The 21904-nt window shown below is 37.3% G+C and overlaps 1 long non-coding RNA gene across 1 annotated transcript in view; it reads right to left on the reverse strand.

Moving 5' to 3' along the window:
* The window catches only part of LOC307172809, a 26933-nt gene continuing 5029 nt past the window's right edge, over positions 1-21904 (reverse strand). Inside the window, exons 4-8 of the long non-coding RNA XR_013823769.1 lie at positions 13596-13844; positions 11441-11800; positions 10264-10323; positions 1455-1616; positions 1-223 (exon numbers count right to left, since the gene is read on the reverse strand). This is a non-coding gene — a long non-coding RNA (uncharacterized lncRNA). The remainder of the gene's footprint in view (positions 224-1454; positions 1617-10263; positions 10324-11440; positions 11801-13595; positions 13845-21904) is intronic.

Below are 21904 nucleotides of genomic sequence, written 5' to 3' on the forward strand. Positions count from 1 at the left end.
CGCTTGGTAGCTGTCTAGTCCCCCCCGGACAAAACTCTGTGCACACAATTGACAAAGCTCAGCAGGATCGGGATGTTACGTCCTCAATGCTTTCTGTCCTTTACAAGCGTTTGTGGTCACATTGTACGATGTTATGATCCCAGTGAGAGAAAAGCCAAGGCAAATGCTGCAACATCAACAGTATTTTATATCTTGTACATCTTCAGACTTTGGTGATGTTTGCCTGAAAAGAAAGAAGAAGTTAGAGTTTGCAACTAATCGGCTGTTGGACTAGCATGTCACACATAACAATATAAGACTGTAGATTTTGAACAGCTTGTCACATCAAACATTTATTTTTTCTTAAGGGATAGTTAAGGTACAAAGATAAAAGTGGCAAATTTGTCTCAATTATTTTTCTTAACTTGTAACTACTGTACTATTACTTACTAATTCGTTAATCAGAGTTTCTTGTTAGTTAGTAGTAACTAGAGTGTTAATAGTGTGTTACTCATTTGTTCCTGTGTAGTTATTTTTCATTAATGACGAAAGTTTTCTAAAGTGTTACCAATTAGAGCTTTCTAAAAAGAGAAATCTGACCTTTTGTCCAAAGGAGTTAACATGATCAGCATTAGAAAGTTGCATATATTGCTTATTCATTTCACACAGACTTTTATTTTTCAAAATCTTAAAGTGTTGTCTAGGATAAATCAATCAATCAATCATAGATTTTCAACGTGCTCTCCGACTTTTGAGACTGAACCTTGCTCTGGATTGCTCTTGTGACGTATTGACAGTGTATTACTTGAGAGAGCAGCTGTAGCAAACAAGAAATCCTTTTGGCCTGTTACTTAGCAACAAGTGCCATGCTAATATTCCCCACCTGCTGAATAATGACTGTGTAAATGAGTGTTTGGGGATGAGGAAGGCGATCTGACATGCTCATTGTGTGCCGGTGACCCCCCCACCCCACCCCCCGAGGCAGCCCTTCACCACAATAGAAATGTGTTAAAAGATTAAATATTCAGTTATTGCCATTTTTCATTTGACTGCCTGCTCAAATCACACATAAAATGAATGTATTAATGATTACAATAATAAATGTAATCTATTTAAAGGGTCAGATTCATAATTCGCAGTGAGATAGATACTTGGTCTACTTGCGCTGCCGAAAGCATTGCTCATGAACAGAGGGTGACGGCTCTTTTGAGGAAAGTAACTTGTATTTTACTACGTCGTATCTGATTTAATGCTTTCAATCTGCATCCCCAAAAAGGACCCCCTAGTGGGAATTATCCCATAATCGAGAATAGTGCCGTGACTGATGCCCTGAAGGCAGATGACAGGGAAAATCAGATCAGAGTCGACTAACACTGGGGGAATCAAATTTTGTATGTTTAAGAGTTTACCACAGAACTGAAGTGTGTGAACGTGAATGCAGTCGTCTACATGCTACTCTAGTTGATTTCACTTACATGAAGTGATGGCGGCTGCTAAATTTCCTCCATTTGTAGCAGGAGTCTTTAGGATGTGGTCTGTAACTGCTGAAAATGCCTCTTATCTGATGTCTGGTTGAACACTCCTGATTGAAGGTTGATTTCTGAGGAGGCTTGAGTTTGAGTTCAATCTCTGGCTGCCTAGAAAATGAGAAAATGAGTCAGAAAGCCCCAACAATAATTTCAGGTTGGGATCACATGCTCTGGTGTCAGATGAAGATCTCTCTCTATCATGAAATATCTGGAATGGGAGCTGTAGAAACTGGACGTTTGAGACCATAAAGCCACAATCAGCACAACTTTTGACTGATAGCATCATATCTGGTCCAGTTTGCAGCTTATTCTGGTCAAGAACAGCCTTTTTAAAGAGAAGGAGACATCTTGATGGCACGGCAAATGGCCGGTTTTTTAAGGAGTGAATTCATCTGAAATACAAAAACACACTAAAACCACACTGTTAAAAAATGATGTTATGTTAACATATGTTTTTACATTGCTTTAACTCATCAAAATAAGTTGAGCAATTTTCAACTTATTATAAGTTATACAAGATTCAACTCATTTTGCTAAGTCAGTTTAATTTAATTAAAGTTGAAATGACAAACATCCAAGTTGATTGTACTTAAAAATTTAAGGCAGCAACTTTTTTTTTACAGTGTATAGCGAGAAAAAAGTAATTCGAACAACTGCACAGATTCGACCTACAACTGTAATTACAATCTGTCACAATCAGAAGAGGACAGACAAAGTTTGGTTAACATAAGTTTATTTAACACAATTGCACTGTACACTTGAAATATAATATTATTAAATACAACAAAATAAAATAAGTGACTATAAATTAAAAAAGTCAAATGTGTGGGATAAATTCGTATTGTGAGATATAAAGTCATAATTACATTAAAATAAAATCTTTATTGAGAATAGAATATTAGAGAAATATTAGAATAAATATTAGACACTTTATTAATAATAATAATAATAATAATAATCTTGGTTTGTGTCCAAGTTCTAAATAAAAAGAGAAAATCAAATAAGTATCTTTAATTTGTACAAATTTTGCATTCACTGGATTATTCAGAAATAGGCATTATTGCATTGTTTAATATTAAGTTATTTACTAAATGAATTTATTTCGACAGTATTTTGAAGATTTTACTGATAAGAAAATACTTTTATCCAGCAAGGATGCATTAAATTGCTCAAAAGTGACAGCAAAGACTTTTATAATGTTAGAGATATTTCTATAAAAAAAAAAAAGCTGTTCTTTTGAACTTTCTATCCATCAAAGAATCCTGATAGTAGCAGCAGCACAACAGTTTTCAACACTGATAATAATCAGAAATGTTTCTTGAGCATCAAATCAGCCTATTAGAATGATTTCTGATGGATCACGTGACACTGAAGACTGGAGTAATGATGCTGAAAATAGTTATTTTAAATTATAAAACATATTTCACAATATTATGTTTATTTACTTGTACAGTATATAAAATATCAAAAAAGAATATTAAATACAAAAAAGGTGCTATACAATTACTCGTATCATGATATATCATTTTGGTTGTACCACCCAATCCTAAACCATGTGACTTAAATCTAAAAGCACACAGTGTTATTTGTCACAGTTAACTCATGACCTCACCAGCATCTGAATCACTGGTAACTCACGGAGCCTTTATTACTAGCATGTCACCTCACTCTGTCAATCTCTGTACTTCCAGAGAGAGGCTGAAAGGCAGCAAACACCTCAGCAACCAATGTAATTACTGCAGCTGGAGGTGTATAAACACAGCTCCATCTCGGCGAAGGCTTCTATGAATGCGGGTAATTAAAGTGCCCCTGCTGCTTTTATTCAATCACTGAGATGCCATTCCGACTTTCACAGGCAGCGATCAGAGGGGAAGGAGAGTTCGCCTTCACTTGTAAACGCTGATGTGAAACACTGCGGATGTAATTGGATGATGCTTGCAAATGGCGCGTGGCAATGACCATAATACTGACCCATCGTTTGATTGCATGCAGGCTCATTTAAAGGAGCCAAAGATGCACGAGAGGTGATTCCAGTAGAGACACTAATCAAATATCTTGATGGATTCCTAGCACAAAAAAAACTTGTTTGCTTAGCTCATAATCACACATATTTGCAGCAAATTACATTTCTGTGAGGGGTGTGTGTGGCAGGCGCATAATGGACGGTCAGGGACATAAACTGTGGTTTTTCCCCTTCCTGTTCTGATTCAAGGAATAGTTCATCATCTAAACATTTCCATGTTGTCATTATTTATGTGGCTTCAAGCAGTTTAACTGTCTTAACTCCCTGTCTTAACATTAATAATAATAAGCAATGGTTCTTGAGTAGAAAATCTGCATATTATACTGATTTCTGAAGGATCATGTGACACTGAAGACTGGAGAACTGATGCTGAAAATTCATTCTTTGTTCATGAATCAGACTATACCGATATTTGATTCACTACGAAGAATCTGTTTGCTTGTGAATCAGACTACATTGATCGTGCAACATGTTTTTGCATGCAACCTGCAAGGACAACTCACTTGAAAGACATTTTTTCTTGTAACGTGAGTGATTGAATTAGGCAATATGTTGCCTAAAATCTCCTTTTGTTTCACAGAAAAAAACTGATGCAGGTTTGGAATGACATGGGTGTGAATACATTTTAAAATATAGATTTTTCTGTGAACGATTCCTTTAAAGTGCCCCTATTATTCATTTAAACTATTACTATTATTATTTTTTGCAGGCAGCCAAATGAAGACCATATGCTGGCACTATCCAAATTTGTTATAAACCTACGTAGGTTCGTGCAGAAAGCAAGACTGGAATTACTGACGACTCGTTTCAGGCAGTTTAGAATCGCTTCTTTCTTTTAGGAGACAATAACTACATTTATCTGCATTTTGATCTTTGAAACTTTGAGGCCTCTTACGTTCACAAACAGCTCTATTACACACTGCATGAAAGGGAATATCTGAAAAATCATAAAAGGGGCACTTTAAGTTAAGTACATGATTAATCACCAAAGCAACAGTGAAAATCTGTCCGACATACTATCAGTAGTTAAAGGAGCATTACTCTACAGAGAGATATTTTTAATGGGAGTGAGTGCGTTTCGCACCAATCATTGACAAAAGAGGTCATGTCTAATAGACCTCATGCACTGAAGAAATACTGACAGGGAAATGCATTAAAATAGATATGAAAACGCTGCATCCTCTGAAAAGGGACTGATGGAAATATGAGAGCTCAGATCTATCAGGCTTTGAAGTAACAAGCAGTTTTGAATGTGAAGTCTGAGACGTCTGTACAGGCCATGGATGAATTTCCAGCTATGGCATCATCAACTAACTGAGGCTGAAGAATAACCTTAATCCTTCTTACAGACATCAGGAAAACAGAATAAGGACCGAGACGTACCCAAGCGAGACCCTGGGTGCGGAGGCTTTCCAATATGGATGACTTCTGTGTGCGAGAGCGGGGCTGGAGGGAGAGGAAAAAGGGAAAGCAAGACAAACTATCCTCCTTAATGCTGCTCAATTGAACATCTACAAGAAATATGCTCATACCTGGAGGCCTTTACATAATAAAGGCCCCGGACCTGGTACATGAGGTGCGTGACTTATAGCCTCACAAATCATCCCGTTTACCCATAATGCTAAACAGCTGACAGTGGATCGGTTTCAAAACCTAGTGAGCTGGTTAAGATAAATATCTTATATGGACAAGGCAGTACTGCATGTATCCTTTCAGAATAAGCCAACCTCAGAATGCAGACAAAACAAGTCACATCACACAAAAGTTTCGTGTTTAGCCTGGAAAAATTGCTAGTGGCTAGAAACCTCTGGATAGCATTCACTTTCCCCTTAAATAATCACAGAAAATGCATAAAAAGTCAGCTGATCCGGCACATACAGCGATGCTTAGAAGTTTGTGAACCCTAAATAAATTTGAAATACACTGACATCATATTTTCATCTCCAAGACTAGATTAGATTATAGTATTAGATTACTCTAAGAGAACCTAATCCTTAGAGTCCATCCTAAAGTCCTAAAGTCCATAAACCTGCCTGAATAACCTTCCACAAAATATATATGAAAAACCTCACAATACAGTAAATTTACTTAAACATCAACACTAAGAATTGTTTTCAGATAATACAAGTGTATTTTGTATAAACCAGTTGAAACAAAACACTTATGTTGAACGCAATATATGAAAACAAGTCTCAATATCTTATGCATTTTTCCTTCTTCATAAATTTATCTTGTTTTAAGGATTTACATTGTTTTACAGTGGAAATACACAGATTTTGTCTATTTTTGGTTTACATATTTAGTTAAAGTTATCTAGTTCAAGAACTTACACTATTAAAAACAAAGTTTCCAAAGGGGGGTTTTGCAACCATTTTATGTTCCCAAAAGAACCTTTCAGTGAACAGTTCTAAAAAGAACCATTTTTAAACATTTTAAAAATCGAAAGAAAAGTTTTCCCACTATAAAAGAACCTTTTGTGGAATGAAAAGATTCCATGGATGTTAAAGGTTCTTTATGAAACCATCAGTGCCAATAAAGAGCCTTTGGGCCCTATTTTAACAATCTAAGCGCATAGTCTAAAGCTCAGGGCGCAATTGCACTTTGGGCTTGTCCGAATCCACTTTTGCTAGTTTAACGATGGGAAAAATGGTTGGCGCTCACGTCGCATGGTCTAAAAGGGTTGTCCCTATTCTCTTAATGAGTAATGGGTGTGCTTTGGGCGTAACGTAATAAACCAATCAGAGTCTCATCTCCCATTCCCTTTAAAAGCCAGTTCCGCTCGCGCCATGGCGGTTTGCTATTTACATGACGGTATTTGCAAGCGGAAAGACTGAACGCGTCTCCAGAGCGCAAACGGATCTGCTTATGTGCGAGGTCGAAGCGTGCAAGCAGACCATACGGGACAAGCCGGATTCCACCATATCTTTATGTACACAATATTAATCTTTTACATTGTAATCCTTTTATTTGTAATATTTGGCTAGTTTGCGTGCTGCTGCGCGTCCTTATGTGTGTAATAAGAAGACTGTACGCGCGTTGTGGACCCGCCTATAGGCGCACATTACTAACGCGCTCTTTAAATAACAAAAAAAATATTGCGACGTGTAAAAATATTGTTGTATCGTTGTGGCGCAGGACGTAAAAAGGATAACTGCGTCAGGCTGAAACTAGCAAAAAACTTTTGCGTCGCGCTTGGCGCTGCATTGCGCCGGGTGTATGATAGGGCCCTTTATTTTTAAGAGTGTAGAGTAGATGAAAAGCCAACCACACCATTATCACTCTGCGGCAACAAATAATGATTCTCTGGTGGATTTCCAAGGATTCACCGCATTAGCGAGAACTCTGGCTCTCACAACAGCATATGCACACTGACACGCACACAAATAATTATTACAAATATCACACCTCCCCGAGGACAAGCTTGAGCCAACTGCACTCGGCTGCCGATGATGAAGTTCTCATTATGTTCGCAACTCAATTGAATGACCTCAGTAGGTCCTGGCTGATTAACAAGTACAGATAAGAGGCCGGAGAGCAAAACAGGGGTATTTATAGTGTGTAAAACACACATGATATAAGCTCATTCAGATTGTTATGCGCACCGAGATAATCTGGCCAGACGGCCGATTCATTCAGGGCTGGATACGCCAACACAGCCTCCACTATATTTATCAGGGAAAGCACACGTTAATATATGCAGATGCGCAGGGTTTGCCGTTCAGCCCCCTTGGGCAATGCATTAGTGATGAACGCACCGGCATGACCTCATTCTGTACGACTGCCGTAGCTGGACTTTCTCATAAAGCTTCTGGATAAAGACACACAGCAACACATGCATGACTCATTTCTATTCTGAAAGCCGTCGACCAGAAGGGGAAGCCTAAGATTGCATCGAATCACGTATTCTTGCCGAAAAGTCAAGGCTCCAATCTGACTCGTCTTGATTGCCCCTATCAGATGCTTATCCTCTTTCATGAATAGATATTACATTACTTGGGCGAGACCCAGAGGGGATCTTTTGCAATTCCTTTTCATATTCACTTTCTTCTACAAGGCCCATTTACTTATAAATGACTGTGAAAAGGGGATCAAGGGAGCTCTCGGCGCATTTGTATTCCGCGATGGAAACGCTACTTCTGCATGACATGACTCTATCAAAACACTTCATGGTGAGGCCGGTGGCCTATTGCTTCAACGGGCTGTTAACGAGGGCGAAGTCTATGTGCCGCTGCTTTCAATCATCCAGATTCACTAGCAATGAGGTATAACATACCTGGAGAAAGCCATACATTTGTATTTGCGCTCAACTCAATGGCAGCTGTTTAGCTGGTGCACGAGCCGTCGGAAGAACGTGACCTGCATGATGCCATCTGTGCTCATGGTAATAGGAAAGTCCTAGTTCCCAGGAGGAACTTTTAACTGGAACACCCCCTCAAGTCGGAGCTGCGACTGGGAAACTCGGGGGAAGCACAACAACCCCGTCAACACACTGTTTGTCTGTGTCTCCATAAAATCAGTGGTGCACACAGTACTATTCAACCTATATTTGTGGACACGATACTTCGACGTTATCTGTGCAAAACACCGCTTTTGTATGAGTTTGTATTCGGAAAGAGGTTCCATCTTAGTTTTCTGACCATGTATACTGGAACGTGCTCATTCCCAGATACGGCATCCTTCCTCCTGAGGTAAATGAGCATCAGTTCTGCTCACACTTTTTTTGAGCCAATCACCTGAGCCATGAATGTCATGGGACGATGGCCTTGTCCACACCAATGCGTTTTCATTTGAAAACGCATCTTTTTCTCTCCGTTTTGCATTTTGGCCTTTCGTCCACTCTGAGACAGCGTTTTAATTCATGAAAACGAAGCTTTTTGAAAACGCTCTCCAAAGTGGATAAATTTGAAAATGGCGTTTTCGTGCTGTAGTGCGGACTGTCAAAACGGAGGTATTTAAAAACGATGACGTAAGTTTAATCATGTGATGCATGTTGAACCCATAGATATTCATGTTTATATCTGTATTGTGCCTGTTATGTGCTGTTCACTTTCACACAGTTGCTAAAATATGTTCCTTTGCACACTTTTCATATCACAGTCCTGCAAATTCTAACAGAAAATTTACTCGCATTTGCTTTCATGCGGCAAAACATGAGAGTAGTCGCGTTTTAGACCAAACATATAATGGTGAGTGAGAGCGACCTGGACGCGAATGGTGAGATATTTTGCTAAATAAAATGATCCTGCCAGAAGAATTGCGTGATAACTTTATTATTTATTTTTCCGTCTGTATCATCTCAGTGAGCGTTTATGAGGCTTTACGCATGCGCTGTAAGGTGAATTTGGCGTTTTCAGACGTTTCAGTGTGGATGAGAATCTTTTGGAAGTTTCTATTGTGGACAGAGAGCATTTTGAAACGAAAACGCCATTTTCAAATGTATCCGAATTAATGTAGACATCATGACAATGCTGATTGGCGTCTGGCACCACAAGAACGCACCATCCCAAAACCTTTCTCTAGTTACTATCCTGAACTTAGACATCAAAGAGAGTAGACAAGGAAATATATGAATAAAAATCAATTTCAAGCTTTAAAGAACAACAACAACAATGAAAATCAGTTATGGGCAAAACATCTACTGACAAAAAAGAGAATCATTCTGTTTTTTTTCCACTGAAGAGGGTAGCTTTTCATTATTCAACAAAACAGTGAAAACTAAAAGAATATGTAGGGTTTTTTTCCATAAATTATTTTTGACAAAGACAAGAAAAAAACTTTTCACTGAAGTTCACATCACTTTTTAAACAATTGCTCAGAAGTCCATTTTCACTGAAGTCACTATAGCAAAAGCATCTGCTAATTAAACATATAAATGCTATGAATATTATTAGTAGTAGTATTAAGTGGCAATTCGGCAAAAGTTTTAGTTTCAAAAAAGGCTGTGACAAAAAAGCAATAATCCGTATCAATAGTTCTTGCATAACCTGGGATATATAGCTTGCATTAAATTAATTCAATATAAAGATGCTGCATATATTAGCATTCAAAGGTTTTGGGTCAGTGAATGAAATACTTTTATTGAGCAAAGACACATTAAATTGAGCAAAAGTGACAGTAAAAACAAAAGTAATGTTATCAAATATTTCGACTTCAAATAAATGCTGTTCTTTTGAATTTTCTATTCTTTTTAATCCTGAGGAAGCGTATCACGGTTTCCACAAAAATATGAAGCAGCACAACCGTTTTTAACATTGATAATAATCAACAATTGTTTCTTGAGCAGCAAATAAGCATATTAGAATGATTTAGAATAAATGAAAATTTTAAAATATATTAAAATAGAAAACAGTTATTTAAGATTACAATAATATTTCACAATAATGCCGTTGCTGTTGGTATTTTTGATCAAATAAATGCAGTATGGAAATTCCTGCAGGTTTCAGGCTGAGAGCGAATGTGTTCTGCAGTCGATTCGGCAGTTTGAACTGTTTGTTTAAGTCATATTGCCTTTGGCATCATTAGAGAGAGTTTTCTAGGTCATCGAGTGAATGTGCTTATGTCTGCACCTCAAATCCCTCTCCTTGGAAATATAAACAAATCCACCTCGTGCGTGGAAACGCACAGTTGTCAACTCATCTCGTCCGTTTGCTCTGTAATTACCTGTTCAAAGTGCTGCATTTGCAAAAAACACACACAAACCAATGCAAGCTGCATAAATGCGATTATTGTTACCTGTCCAGAGGCGTCTTTCCTCCAAAGCTCTTCTCAGAAACAACGATGAGTCACAGCACTCTGCCAAAACAGCACCTTATTCATCATTTCTGTGCTTGTTTTTAGGGGGAAATATGCAGATTTTTAAGTAATTTGATTTGAACAGTGTTATTGTTGGGGAGAAGCTAGCTAAATTTGGTGTTATTTTACCATAAACCATAAATAAGACACTGATGATACACTTAGGTTCACAGCTGAGCGCGCTGGGGCAATAATCAAACACGCTCTTCTAAAACTTCATATTTAGCACTGGAGTGTCTGATTCATTTAGAAGTGTATTGGTTTGTTCAGATGGTTTATATAAATGAAACAAATTTTACCTCACTTTCATGGTGATATATTCAGTTAGATGCTGCTGTTCAATAATATCCTTTCAACTTAGTCATATCTTAATGTTTTTGCCACATTTAGAACAAATTTATCAAATGCTGCCATTCTAATCATGATTCATTCATTAAAAACAATTATATGCTAGATGAATGCTGCTGACTTAATTATATATATATATATATATATATATATATATATATATATATATATATATATATATATATATATATATATATTTATTTATTTATATGTGTGTACTGTGTAGAAATATATATATAAATATATATATAAATAATCAGATAATATATATAATCAATTATATATTATACTATCAATTATATTAGCAATAAAAATATTTAAATATATATAATTTGTTTATATTATATAAAATATTTGTATATATGATTTAATGTTTAACATATCAATCGTAAATATATTTATTGCAATATATACAATATTAAATAAGATATTTTATTTAAGTTATCATATCTATTATACATGCACATACTGGAGATTTTATTGAATATTTCATAAAATATATATGTGTGTGTTTGTGTGTGTGCGTATAGTTCTACACACATAGTAAATAACATCATGCTCTGATTTATATAAATTAATGTACATATATTTATCATATGTTTATATGTGTGTAAATGTACATTGCTTTTATTATAATTGCCTTGTATGCGCCAGTTGTAATGTGGTTTCCCCAACACATTATTAAATGAAGCTGTGAGTGCAACACTCTTATTAGTAGCTTAAAGCATCATTGCATTAGTCAAGATAACATGTAAGGGATGTGCAGAACCTAATCATTTATGGCCGTCCCAGCTCTTTCTGCGGGCGCAGATTCCTCGTGGGTCTGCCAATGACTCGGCACATCTAATTGGCATTCTGCCCGTGTGAGGGACTCTGGGAGATTCACCTTGCAGTGCCAATGCTTGTGTGGCTGACGGAGGAAGAAAACAAAACAAAGACAAAAAGCACACAACGCAGAGCAAACTCAAAAGTGTGAGAAATGTGAGGATCACCTGCTTACGGTGGGCTGCGTGTCAACTCATTATCAGGAGATTCCTCAGATCCAGATTTAGAGTTTTATCCAGATTTAGAGTCCAACCTGACAGGACCTCTGAAGTCCAAAGACAGGGCACTTAATTGTTGTCTTGGACTGAGTGAGGAGGAGGACAGAAGAAGAGGGGGAAATAGATGAAGAAGGAGAGAACTGAGCGTATGTACACTGCACGACTCCAGACATCAATCTGTGCCAGGACAGAAGAAGCCAAAAACAGCACCAGATCCAACACGTTCAGAGCTTCGGCAAATTCACAAAGGCGAATGGTTTCCTCTCACGCTCTCTCGGAAGAAAAGCAATTAGTCAAAGCCTGAGAGCAATCTCACGCTCAGCAGGTGAGCGGCACACACAAGCAGCACTGGAAGAAAACAGGAATATGTCTGGAGAGAGAGAGAGAGAGAGAGAGAGAGAGAGAGAGAGAGAGAGAGAGAGAGAGAGAGAGAGAGAGAGAGAGAAACGCAGCCTTCAGGTCATGTCGGAATGATCATCTTTACGAGATGAGTGTCACCGCAACGTTGTAATACCCAGCGGGAAACTTGGGATTTTCATAATTAAAGAGTCATGGTGGAAGCAAATTACTGTTGGCGCTTTTATTTACAGCTTTCCTTCCCATGTCAAGACCCTCTTGAAACTTTTAAACAGTAGTGTATGATTTCTTCATCAACAGTTGAGCCCAAAGTTGAGCTACTCAAACAAACACATTTGGTGCGACTAGTGCCACAAAAATGACACACTGCATGAAGATTTTTTCTTTTTAAAAAACGTAACATATGGAAAACATTGTTCTAGACAAATAGCAGCCTTTGCTATGTTTCGCTATGTTTGTTTTTCCGCTTGCACCCGAAAAAGAGCCTCGTCCCCCGCCATCACGCAGCGCACACACACCAAGGTCGGAAATTAACAGGGGCTTGGGGCAAAAATTCCTCCAAAATGATTAAAAATGCTTCCAAAAACCAAGATTTGGAGCAAAAAAAGGCTCCGTATAAGTTCTTGTTTTTAATATTTACAAGCAATATCACACAGACAAAAGTGTCGTTCCCAAATCAGCACGTTTGCAAATGTGATATTGATTTTATACAACAATTCAATAAACAATAAGTTATTAGGCTATAAGCTGACATACGTATTAGACACAGTATTGTCTGTTTTTCAATAGTTTCAAACAGCAGAATGCAATTTAGCTTGACGCAAACTCTGAATCAACATGCACCAATGGTAGATTTTTCTAAATGTCATAATCAGTTGTTAACAAACAAAACAGTATTCATTACTTCAATGAGCTCATTGTTTCTGCCTTTAATTATTACATTGTTTAAATGAATACATTTTTAGCTAACTGTGATTTTGTATGTGTACATTTCTGAAATACGTAACTTAGACCGTTACCTCTGATAACAGATCACTCCAAATTGTAATGTTGACTCGTGCATTTTCTGTAAAGCTGCTTTGAAAACGACGTGTATTGTGAAAAGCGCTATACAAATGAATGAGAAACGAACTGAATTGAATAATCTCAGATATTCACAACGCCAGCTCAGTTCGCTATTGATCTTTCAAGCCCGACTGGTTGCAGCATAACATCTGCTACTAGTATCAAAGCTAATTGATGGTGCAAAAGTAAATGTCAGCTTAATAACATTTGCAGCCTCCCCTCTTAAATCTCCCACTTACCGCATTACATATCAGATTCAGAAACGAAAAAAATGCATTGAAAACTCCAAAAAAACAGCCCATTAGGCAAAGACACGTTCACCTCTCGACTTCAGCTGGGAATAATACACCATGAAGAGATGGTTTAGAAAGCTCCTGTAAGCCTGTGTGTCAATAACATTGACTTCCCATACAGAGAAAGTCAAGCAGAGATGGCGAGATAATGATTTAGGATGCTTACCTAACAGACAGAGGCCTGGGTCTGCTTTTTCGCTGCTCAGTTTTTGCTTTATGATGTGCCGTTTGACAGATGAGTTTAATAAAGAGGCTTGTGGGTAATGACCCAACGGAGGCCTCAATCTGGCAGGAGTTACGGGAGAAAGGAATAAATGCAGAGAAGGCCGCGTAGGTCAGGATCGGTTGCGCTGTGGGATGAGCATTTCGGTCCACTCCATCATGGACATCCACCACCGGTCACGCTACCCTCAGCCTGTAAGGCAAGCATGGGAGAAGAGTTGGATCAATAGCAAGGAAAATATTGACATGGTGTCATTTTAGCACTTCAGAACTGTTATTCAAATGGGAAATATCCATATTTAGTGGCCCAGTCAGTCTGGTCTAGTTCACAACTTATTCTGGACACCATCTGATGGAAATGAAAACTGACCAACCACAGTTTATTTGGTTTGTACATGTCATTTAGGCATATCTGAACAAGGGATGCACCGATATGAAAATTTTGGCCGATACGATAACTGATAATTATTTATATTTGAAATTCAATAACCGATCTAAATCCGAGTTTTTATATGACTTTTGAGAGCCTGATTACAAAAACAAAAGACTCACGATTAAAATGTTGCACTTTTCTGTATTTTCCAGTCATATTTCAAGCAATTCAAAACCATCATGGCGAACAGTGCAAATCTGAAGTGTCTCAGCTGAAGAAAATAGTACATTATTTTATATATCAGCCACATTTTCTTATTGGGCCGTTAATGATAGCATTAAAAATGAACATATATCGGCCGATACCGATATGGTGGCCGATATATCATATTCCCTAATCTGAACTTAGTCCACAATAATAGAGTGATATGGAAAAACTCAAATACTCAAAATAACTGCAACTATACATTTTAACAATTTTACGTTTTAGCAAATTGATCGCTAATCTGTAAATCTAATCGCTAATTGTATAAATAAAGTGTTATTTTAGTTGAATTAGCTTTAGTTTTCATACATTTTGTTTTCAAGTTAATTTTTGCTTTTTTAATTTGATTAGTTTTTACTTTAAAAAAAAATGCTATTTAGGTTTAGTTTATTTATTTATTTCCAGGTAATAATTTTACTGCTTCAATTTAAACATTTCATTTTATTGCCAAGACAACATTTCTAATTTTAGTTTATATTTATTTGATTTTATTTCAGATTTATTTCAGTTAACAGAAATGTTTTTAATAGTTTTAGTTAATGATAATAACCCTTTGAATCGCTTTGGAATAAAAGTCACATCATGTTCTAGAAAATACAGTATACTAGTGGATTTCTAGTTTCCTTGCTACTAAATGCCTCAAACAAAACTCTCATTCAAAGATTTGAACCTTGTTAACAAAGTTTGTCCCTGAACATTTACGAATCAAACACCCACTTTTTGTGTCCTATGCATTTCTGATGTTTATTTGAGCATCAAATGGTGCTAATATAAAGCTATATTTAAGTCCTCCAGGAGAGTTTGGAAGTCATAGTGAATTTTGGCTGGGGGAAAAAATGGATACATTGGGCAATTTTGTATTTCTTTATTTGTCATTTCACTGGAAGCTTTTAGCACTAATGCAACATAATGAAAAGCAAAAGGACGCACATATGGTGTGCAATTTTCATGTGCTGCCATAGAGAATGCAGGTAAATGTATTTTGGTTGTAAAAGCCTGTCACTTTATAAACTGCCTAAATAAGTAGAGGTTTAGAGAGGTTAGAAAAGCTGTTTAGGTTGTCAGCAGCCCGTGCAATGAGTCAGCTCGGTAGATTTTGAAGCACTGCTACTCTTAAACCCAAAGTTTCCTACACCAGACAGGCCTGACATTAACAGCTCCTTCTGTTTCAGTCGGGCCGCCTTCACACTCAATATGCCATACTCTTTTCTTCACTCATTTTAATGCTTATTGACAACGTGTGCATTGGAGCTCTTGCTGACGCTGTGGAGAATAGGCAGAAGCTGAACTTTAAAAACCAACCTTATGGTCTACAGGCTCTGGGCTCCCTTCAAAAACACTAGGAAGGACGGTAATCGATTCGTCATCAAGTATGGTGTATTAGCCATTCTCTTTCACTTCTGTTGTATCAGCTCTGAAAAGCAGTATTTTCATTTTCTCTCCACCCTCTCGATGCAGTGATGACAGGTTTTAAAGCTCTCTGAATGCGGGTTTCCCTGCAGACACAGAAAAAAGGGCTTATGAATCGACGCTGCAGTGAACATCACCCGAGGCTCCATGTTTGAAGATATAGGGCCCTATTTTAACGATCTAAGCGCACGGTCTAAAGCGCACGGCGCAAGTTCACTTACGGTGTGTCCGAATCCACTTTTGCTAGTTTGACGATGGGAAAAATGGTCGGTGCACCAGGCGCATGGTCTAAAAGGGTTGTCCCTATTCTCTTGATGAGTAATGGGTGTGTTTTGGGATTTACGTGCGTTAAACCAATCAGAGTCTCATCTCCCATTCCCTTTAAATGCCAGTTGCGCTCGCGTCATGGCGGATTCGCTATTTACATGACGGAATTTGATAGAGGAAAGACCGAACGCTTCTCCAGAGTGCAAACGGATCTGCTCCTGCGCGAGGTTAAAGTGCGCAAGCAGACCATCTACGGGACAAGCCGGATTCCACCATATCTTTATGTACACAATAATAATCTTTTACATTGTAATCCTTTTATTTTAAATATTTGGCTAGTTTGTGTGCTGCTGTGCGTCCCTGTGTTTTTAATAAGCAGAGTGTACACGCATTGTGGACCCGCCTATTGGCGCACATTAGTACTAACGCGCTCTTTAAATAACAAAAAAAAAATACTGCGCCATTGACTTTAGACCAGGTTTTTGTTGGTCAATGGCGCAGTCTATTTCTGTTTCCTCAAAATAGCAACGCGCCACAACACACCACACCCATGGGCGCACAAATGGGCTCAAATGCATTTGCTATTTAAACAACGTGGCCCAGGACGTGAAAATGATAACTGCGTCGGGCTGAAACTTGCAAAAAACACTTGCGTCACGCTTGCCGCTGCATTGCGCTGGGTGTCAGATAGGGCCCATAATGTAGACTTCGAAGTGCAATATATGTTCAATATATACACTGCTATGTTAATGTCACGTCAGAATTACTGGCAACATTCATAACTCCAAAATTAATTCATGTGGCTTTGTTGTTGGTGACTGCAAAATACTAAATAATAATTCCCAAGTTAGTTTCACTTTATTTCAATGGTCCACTTTAGACATTCTACTACATATATAATAATAACCCAGAAATAACTACTTGTCAACTAACTCTCATTAGAGTATCAGTAAACTGTAGTAGACTGTTAGGTTAGGGTTAGTAGAATAAGATAACGTGTAGTTGCAAAGTTACTTGTAGTCGGTTACTTATAGTAATGTCTAAAGTGGATTGTTGAAATAAAATGTTACCCAAATGTTGGGGGTCAGTAAGAGTTTCTTTTTAAAGAAATGAATACTTTTATTCCGCAAAGAAGCATTAAATTGATCAAAAGTGACAGTAAAGACATTTATAATGTTACATAAGAATAATAAACAGTAGTGTACATTGCAAAGAGTTGTTCAAATCAGTATTTTGTGTTGTTTTACAGAAAAATATCCTTAAAATAAAAGTAATATGAGCAGTAAAGTAGTGGAAGATGAGCAGGTTTTAAGCATAGACCTCACTAAATGTTGTTAGATTTTTGCTTAAAACAAGAAAAAACTATGCAGACGGCATTAGAACAATAACATGTTAAATTGAGTTAAGCTTTAACCAATAAAAGCATCTTGTTTTAAGGATGTTTAGAGATTTTAAATGGAAAAAAGACAAAAAAGACTAATTTTCTAAATTTGTGATGTAAAAAAATACTCATAAAGAAAGTAACTACACAAATTCACTCTGTAAGCTCCAGCAAAACACAGAAAAACAAAGAAAACACACCAGGTAAACACTGTCTATAATAAAGTGATCTTTAACTGTTGAGGCCGCTGCCATTCATGTGAAAAAAAGTCAGATCGTTCATTGAATTTAAACTTGAAATTATGAGTTCAATGAGGACGTGAACAGTTTTAGCCTAAAACTCATTTTTATGGTAATTCCGGCATTAGCCCCGATAACGGCGGACTCATAAAATCAATTAATTGATCTGAACACATGGTGAAATCCACCCACAAAAGGATTCAATCTTAAGACCGGCGGCGTTAGTTGGTCTCAGTAGTTTTTACATCTGTTCAAACTCTCTGGCTCTTGGAAACCATCCAATCATGCAGTGCAAACATATCAAGTACATTAAAAATTTCTCTCTCAGCTATCAAGAGCTCCATATGTTTTTATTGCACGAGTCATTATTGCTTCAAGAAGAGTGAATGGGATTTTCATGGTCCTTTATCAACCCTGCTGAAGAGAAATAAGTGCTGGTTTATGCTGGTCTAGCTCAAGGGCTCATGGTTTAGCAACCAGGGGCATTTCCTCTGAGGAGGCAAGGGAGGCAGTGCCTCTCCAAAGAAATTGGATGAGAAAATAATCCATATTGCAAAAATAAAACAATGCAAATATTACAAAATGTGACATTAAAAACCACTAGTTTTTCTTTAGTGACACTAGCCGTGCTTCCATTACAGATTTGCACAAAACTTGTGCGATATTTCCTAAATGTCGATAAAAAACGATTGTGAAATTACACCGTTTCCATTAACCGATGTTATGCGACTAAAACGTAATTTTTTCTTTTTGCGATTAGTCATTGCAAAAATCATGGCAATGGAAGTCGATAAGTTTCTGTATATCTCAGACACCGCTCTAGCCATTACTTTTAAAACTTTTTTTGCGATATATGGGAGATTTTGCGAAATTGGGTTTCATTTGGGTGTTTTCAATTCGCAATTTCAATTTGCACAATTTGAAGGGTAATGGAAACACGGTTGCTGTCCAACAGCAACACCAGCAGGTAAAGTTACTTTGAGCCCAATGAGTTTTAACAGACGCCCTAAAGTGTGCGGTGGGTTTAGTGGGGGGTAATTGAGAATGAATGGGGGAAAGTCACTTGAGAGGAGGCAATGCCTCCATCCTGCTATGATTGGTTACGATTGAATATGATTGGTTTGTGCAATAAATCACTGCCTCTTGATTTTGTGCACGTTCGCGAATCAGTCTTAATGAAGACAATGATGGCGTTAATGGGAAGTTAAAAAGTAAGTAAACATCTCACCCACTTAGATATCACTGCTTTATGTCACGTTAAAATCAAACTTGAAATGGCCTGAAAACATCATGACTGTGGGGATTTTTAGTGAGCAATCAATTTGGGGAAATTAAAAGTAGCCTACATTTCCGTGTCTGTGACAGTGTTTACCGAGCTTGATGACTGATGAAAATAAGTTGACTAATAAAAAGAACAGCTGAACATCAGTTCACAAATAAAATATATTGTTTAAAATGTTACTGCCTTTAGTTATTATTTTGGAATAAAAGTAAAAACACTTGATGAGATTTATACTTGGTTTTAATAAATAGAACATTAATTACATAGTGTAAAAATACAAAATGTGGTAGTTGTGTAGTTTATTTAACCAGGAAAGTGTGACAACATTAAGTGTAACAGGGACGTGAATTTACATTTGATATATATAAAAAAATGTTTAAAAAACTTTGCCTCCTCATTTTGAAACACCACTGTCAACAACATAAATTATAGCAGATGTTTTACCAGTTTAAAATATGGCCCGTCGGTCAGGCTCTGGCCTTGATGTTCTAAAAGACGAACAACCCAAAGACATGCACACTCTCGCACAAGCTTTTTGCCCTAGCGTCCGCTGTTTGATGTACTGAGAGGGAAATTGTATTCCCTCACTGGGTTTGTTTGCTTTTTTCAATGTGTCTGTCATGGCAACAAATAATAAAAAGAACAGAAGAAACCATTTGGAGTGTTTCTCCTGCCGAGATCAATAAAAACATTTCATCCTGCAAAATTGCGCCATGGCCCTTCTGGTTCCTCGAGGTGTAAGTGTGAGCTGAAAAAAACAGCAATAATACCAGTCCTCAGGCTTTTGGATGCGAAACCTTCCGACATCAAAGTGTCGTTGTAATGAAGAGGAGAACAAGAGCTCACCCCTGTTTATGACCATGACAGAGCACATCAAAAAAACAAACTGCATTTTGACATTTACTGAAGAAAATGCGAGTCTGCTTGTCCATCCAAAACTTCTAAGGTGGTTGCCAGGGCGTTGCCATGCAGTGCTCTAGGTTGCTAGGAGGTTAGATTTCATCCCAAGTAAATGGGATCTGTGATATCATGGTCCCAACATAGGGCTCTTGTGTTTGGATGTTCATTTCTGGACGCTTCAGAAGAGCACAGTTCTGCAAATTAAAGGGGAACTATTATGCCACTTTCACAAGATGTAATGTAAGTCTCTGGTGTCCCCAGAATGTGCCTGTGAAGTTTCAGCTCAAAATACCCCACAGATCATTTATTATAGCTTGTCAAATTTGCCCCTATTTGGGTGTGAGCAGAAACACGCCTTTTTGTGCGTGTCCCTTTAAATGCAAATAACCTGACGTTTCTTTCCAGAAGAGGGCGGAGCCTTTAGAGCTTGTGCTTCAGATACTAGAGAATCTCCAGCAGCCAAAATGTCAGAAATAGTCCGGAGTCGGACACTAATCGAGAGACTCAGAAAGAAGTTACAACTTTAGAATGCAACTGGACGTTTCTGAATGGTTAGTGGATAAATGTGTGTAGTTGTTGTGGAGTTACGTTGATTCAGCTCAACTAGCATGTACCGTAATGTTAACCTAAAGAAAATAATTCAGAAACAACTTTTATGCAAACCCAGAGTTGAACTGACCCTTTGTGAAGCATTCTGGCGTAAAATGATTTGAGCAAACACTTTAATGACTTTCTTAGGCACTTTTCATTCCTAAATTAAATTCAACCACAGTGTCCTCAGTGGCTCAGACGCTGGGAGTCTATGGAGACTCTTATGTTCGTTGGTACATCTGATAACAGAACATGGTGCAAACATCGTATAAATTCAGCTGCTACAGCGGGGAAACAGAAATGTCTTACTCAGGGTGGGATCTATGCTAATAGGGCAGATGGTCACCAGTCATGGGCCGGGCTTATGAAAGAGAAGGGGGAAATCTGCTCGACTGGAGAAACTGTTATGATTTAAGGGCATTATAAAAAAGGAGTGGGTGGATTTTTACCATTACAGGCTTTTTGTTTACATACACTGTGGACACACATCACCATATAAAAGTTAATTTTGCATAATAGGTCCCCTTTAATCTAGTTTCTTGGAGGTTATAAACAATGCTTCTGAGACAACAACTTGAAATTGTTGAGGAGTGCTACAGAAAACCGCAAACGGTCGCTCTGTGTGAGACTAGTCCAAGAGAACATCTCCCTGTTGTTTGACTCAAAATCCATTAGAAAGAATCACAACTGCCATTAAGCCAATTTTGGATGCGTTATGTGCTTTTTCAGTGGTTCCCCCGGTAATAGAAACCTGGGAATATTAGGTAACTTTAAAAATGTGTATCAAAGCCTGGAAAAGTCATAGAAATTGTGTAAAATTGTGAAAGAATTGTGGGGGAAAATATGTAAAAATGAAACTGTAAATAAACAAAAAGTAAATATTATTATTATATTCTCTACATTTCAATGCAAAAATAAAGCAAAAAATGTTGAATATTGAAGATTTTATATAATACGTATTTTAAATTTTTTGGACAAATTATTGCTCTTATGAAGAGGAAAACAAGATCACAAGGGATAAAGATTTCGAATTTTTCACAAATCTGTCTGATTTATCCATTAGCAAATCATTTTGAATTTGGATGATTCTTTTAATTTTCTTAATTCTCATAATTGCTGGTCAAAAAGTGTCTTTGCATTGTATTTTACAACCCCATCTAATGAAGGACCAACTTTTTTACGACTTAGTGATTTAGTATGTATTAGTTTGATGTGAATTGTATGGAAACGTACAACTGTTACGAATTGCCATGAAAGTGTGTTGTTTAGATTTGCTTGGCTTTGACTGTATTTTTGACACTTGTAGGATTGTTATTTGGATTTAATTAAACTAAGCACATTCATCCTACTCCAAACACACTTGAGTGTTTTAAATTAGAAAAAGAAAATGACGCTGGCACAAAATATTCTGTTTCAACTAATCTAATTAGCTTGTCATAAGTTTGACTGGTTTATTTTTAATTGGTACTTGGCATTTCTTAAATTAAAATCAAGACTCATCCACTAAAAACAGCGTTTCGACTGATTAATTCATGCTTCAACACAG

This window comes from Squalius cephalus (assembly GCF_949319135.1).
Source record: "Squalius cephalus genome assembly, chromosome: 2".
Taxonomy (NCBI): Eukaryota; Metazoa; Chordata; class Actinopteri; order Cypriniformes; family Leuciscidae; genus Squalius; species Squalius cephalus.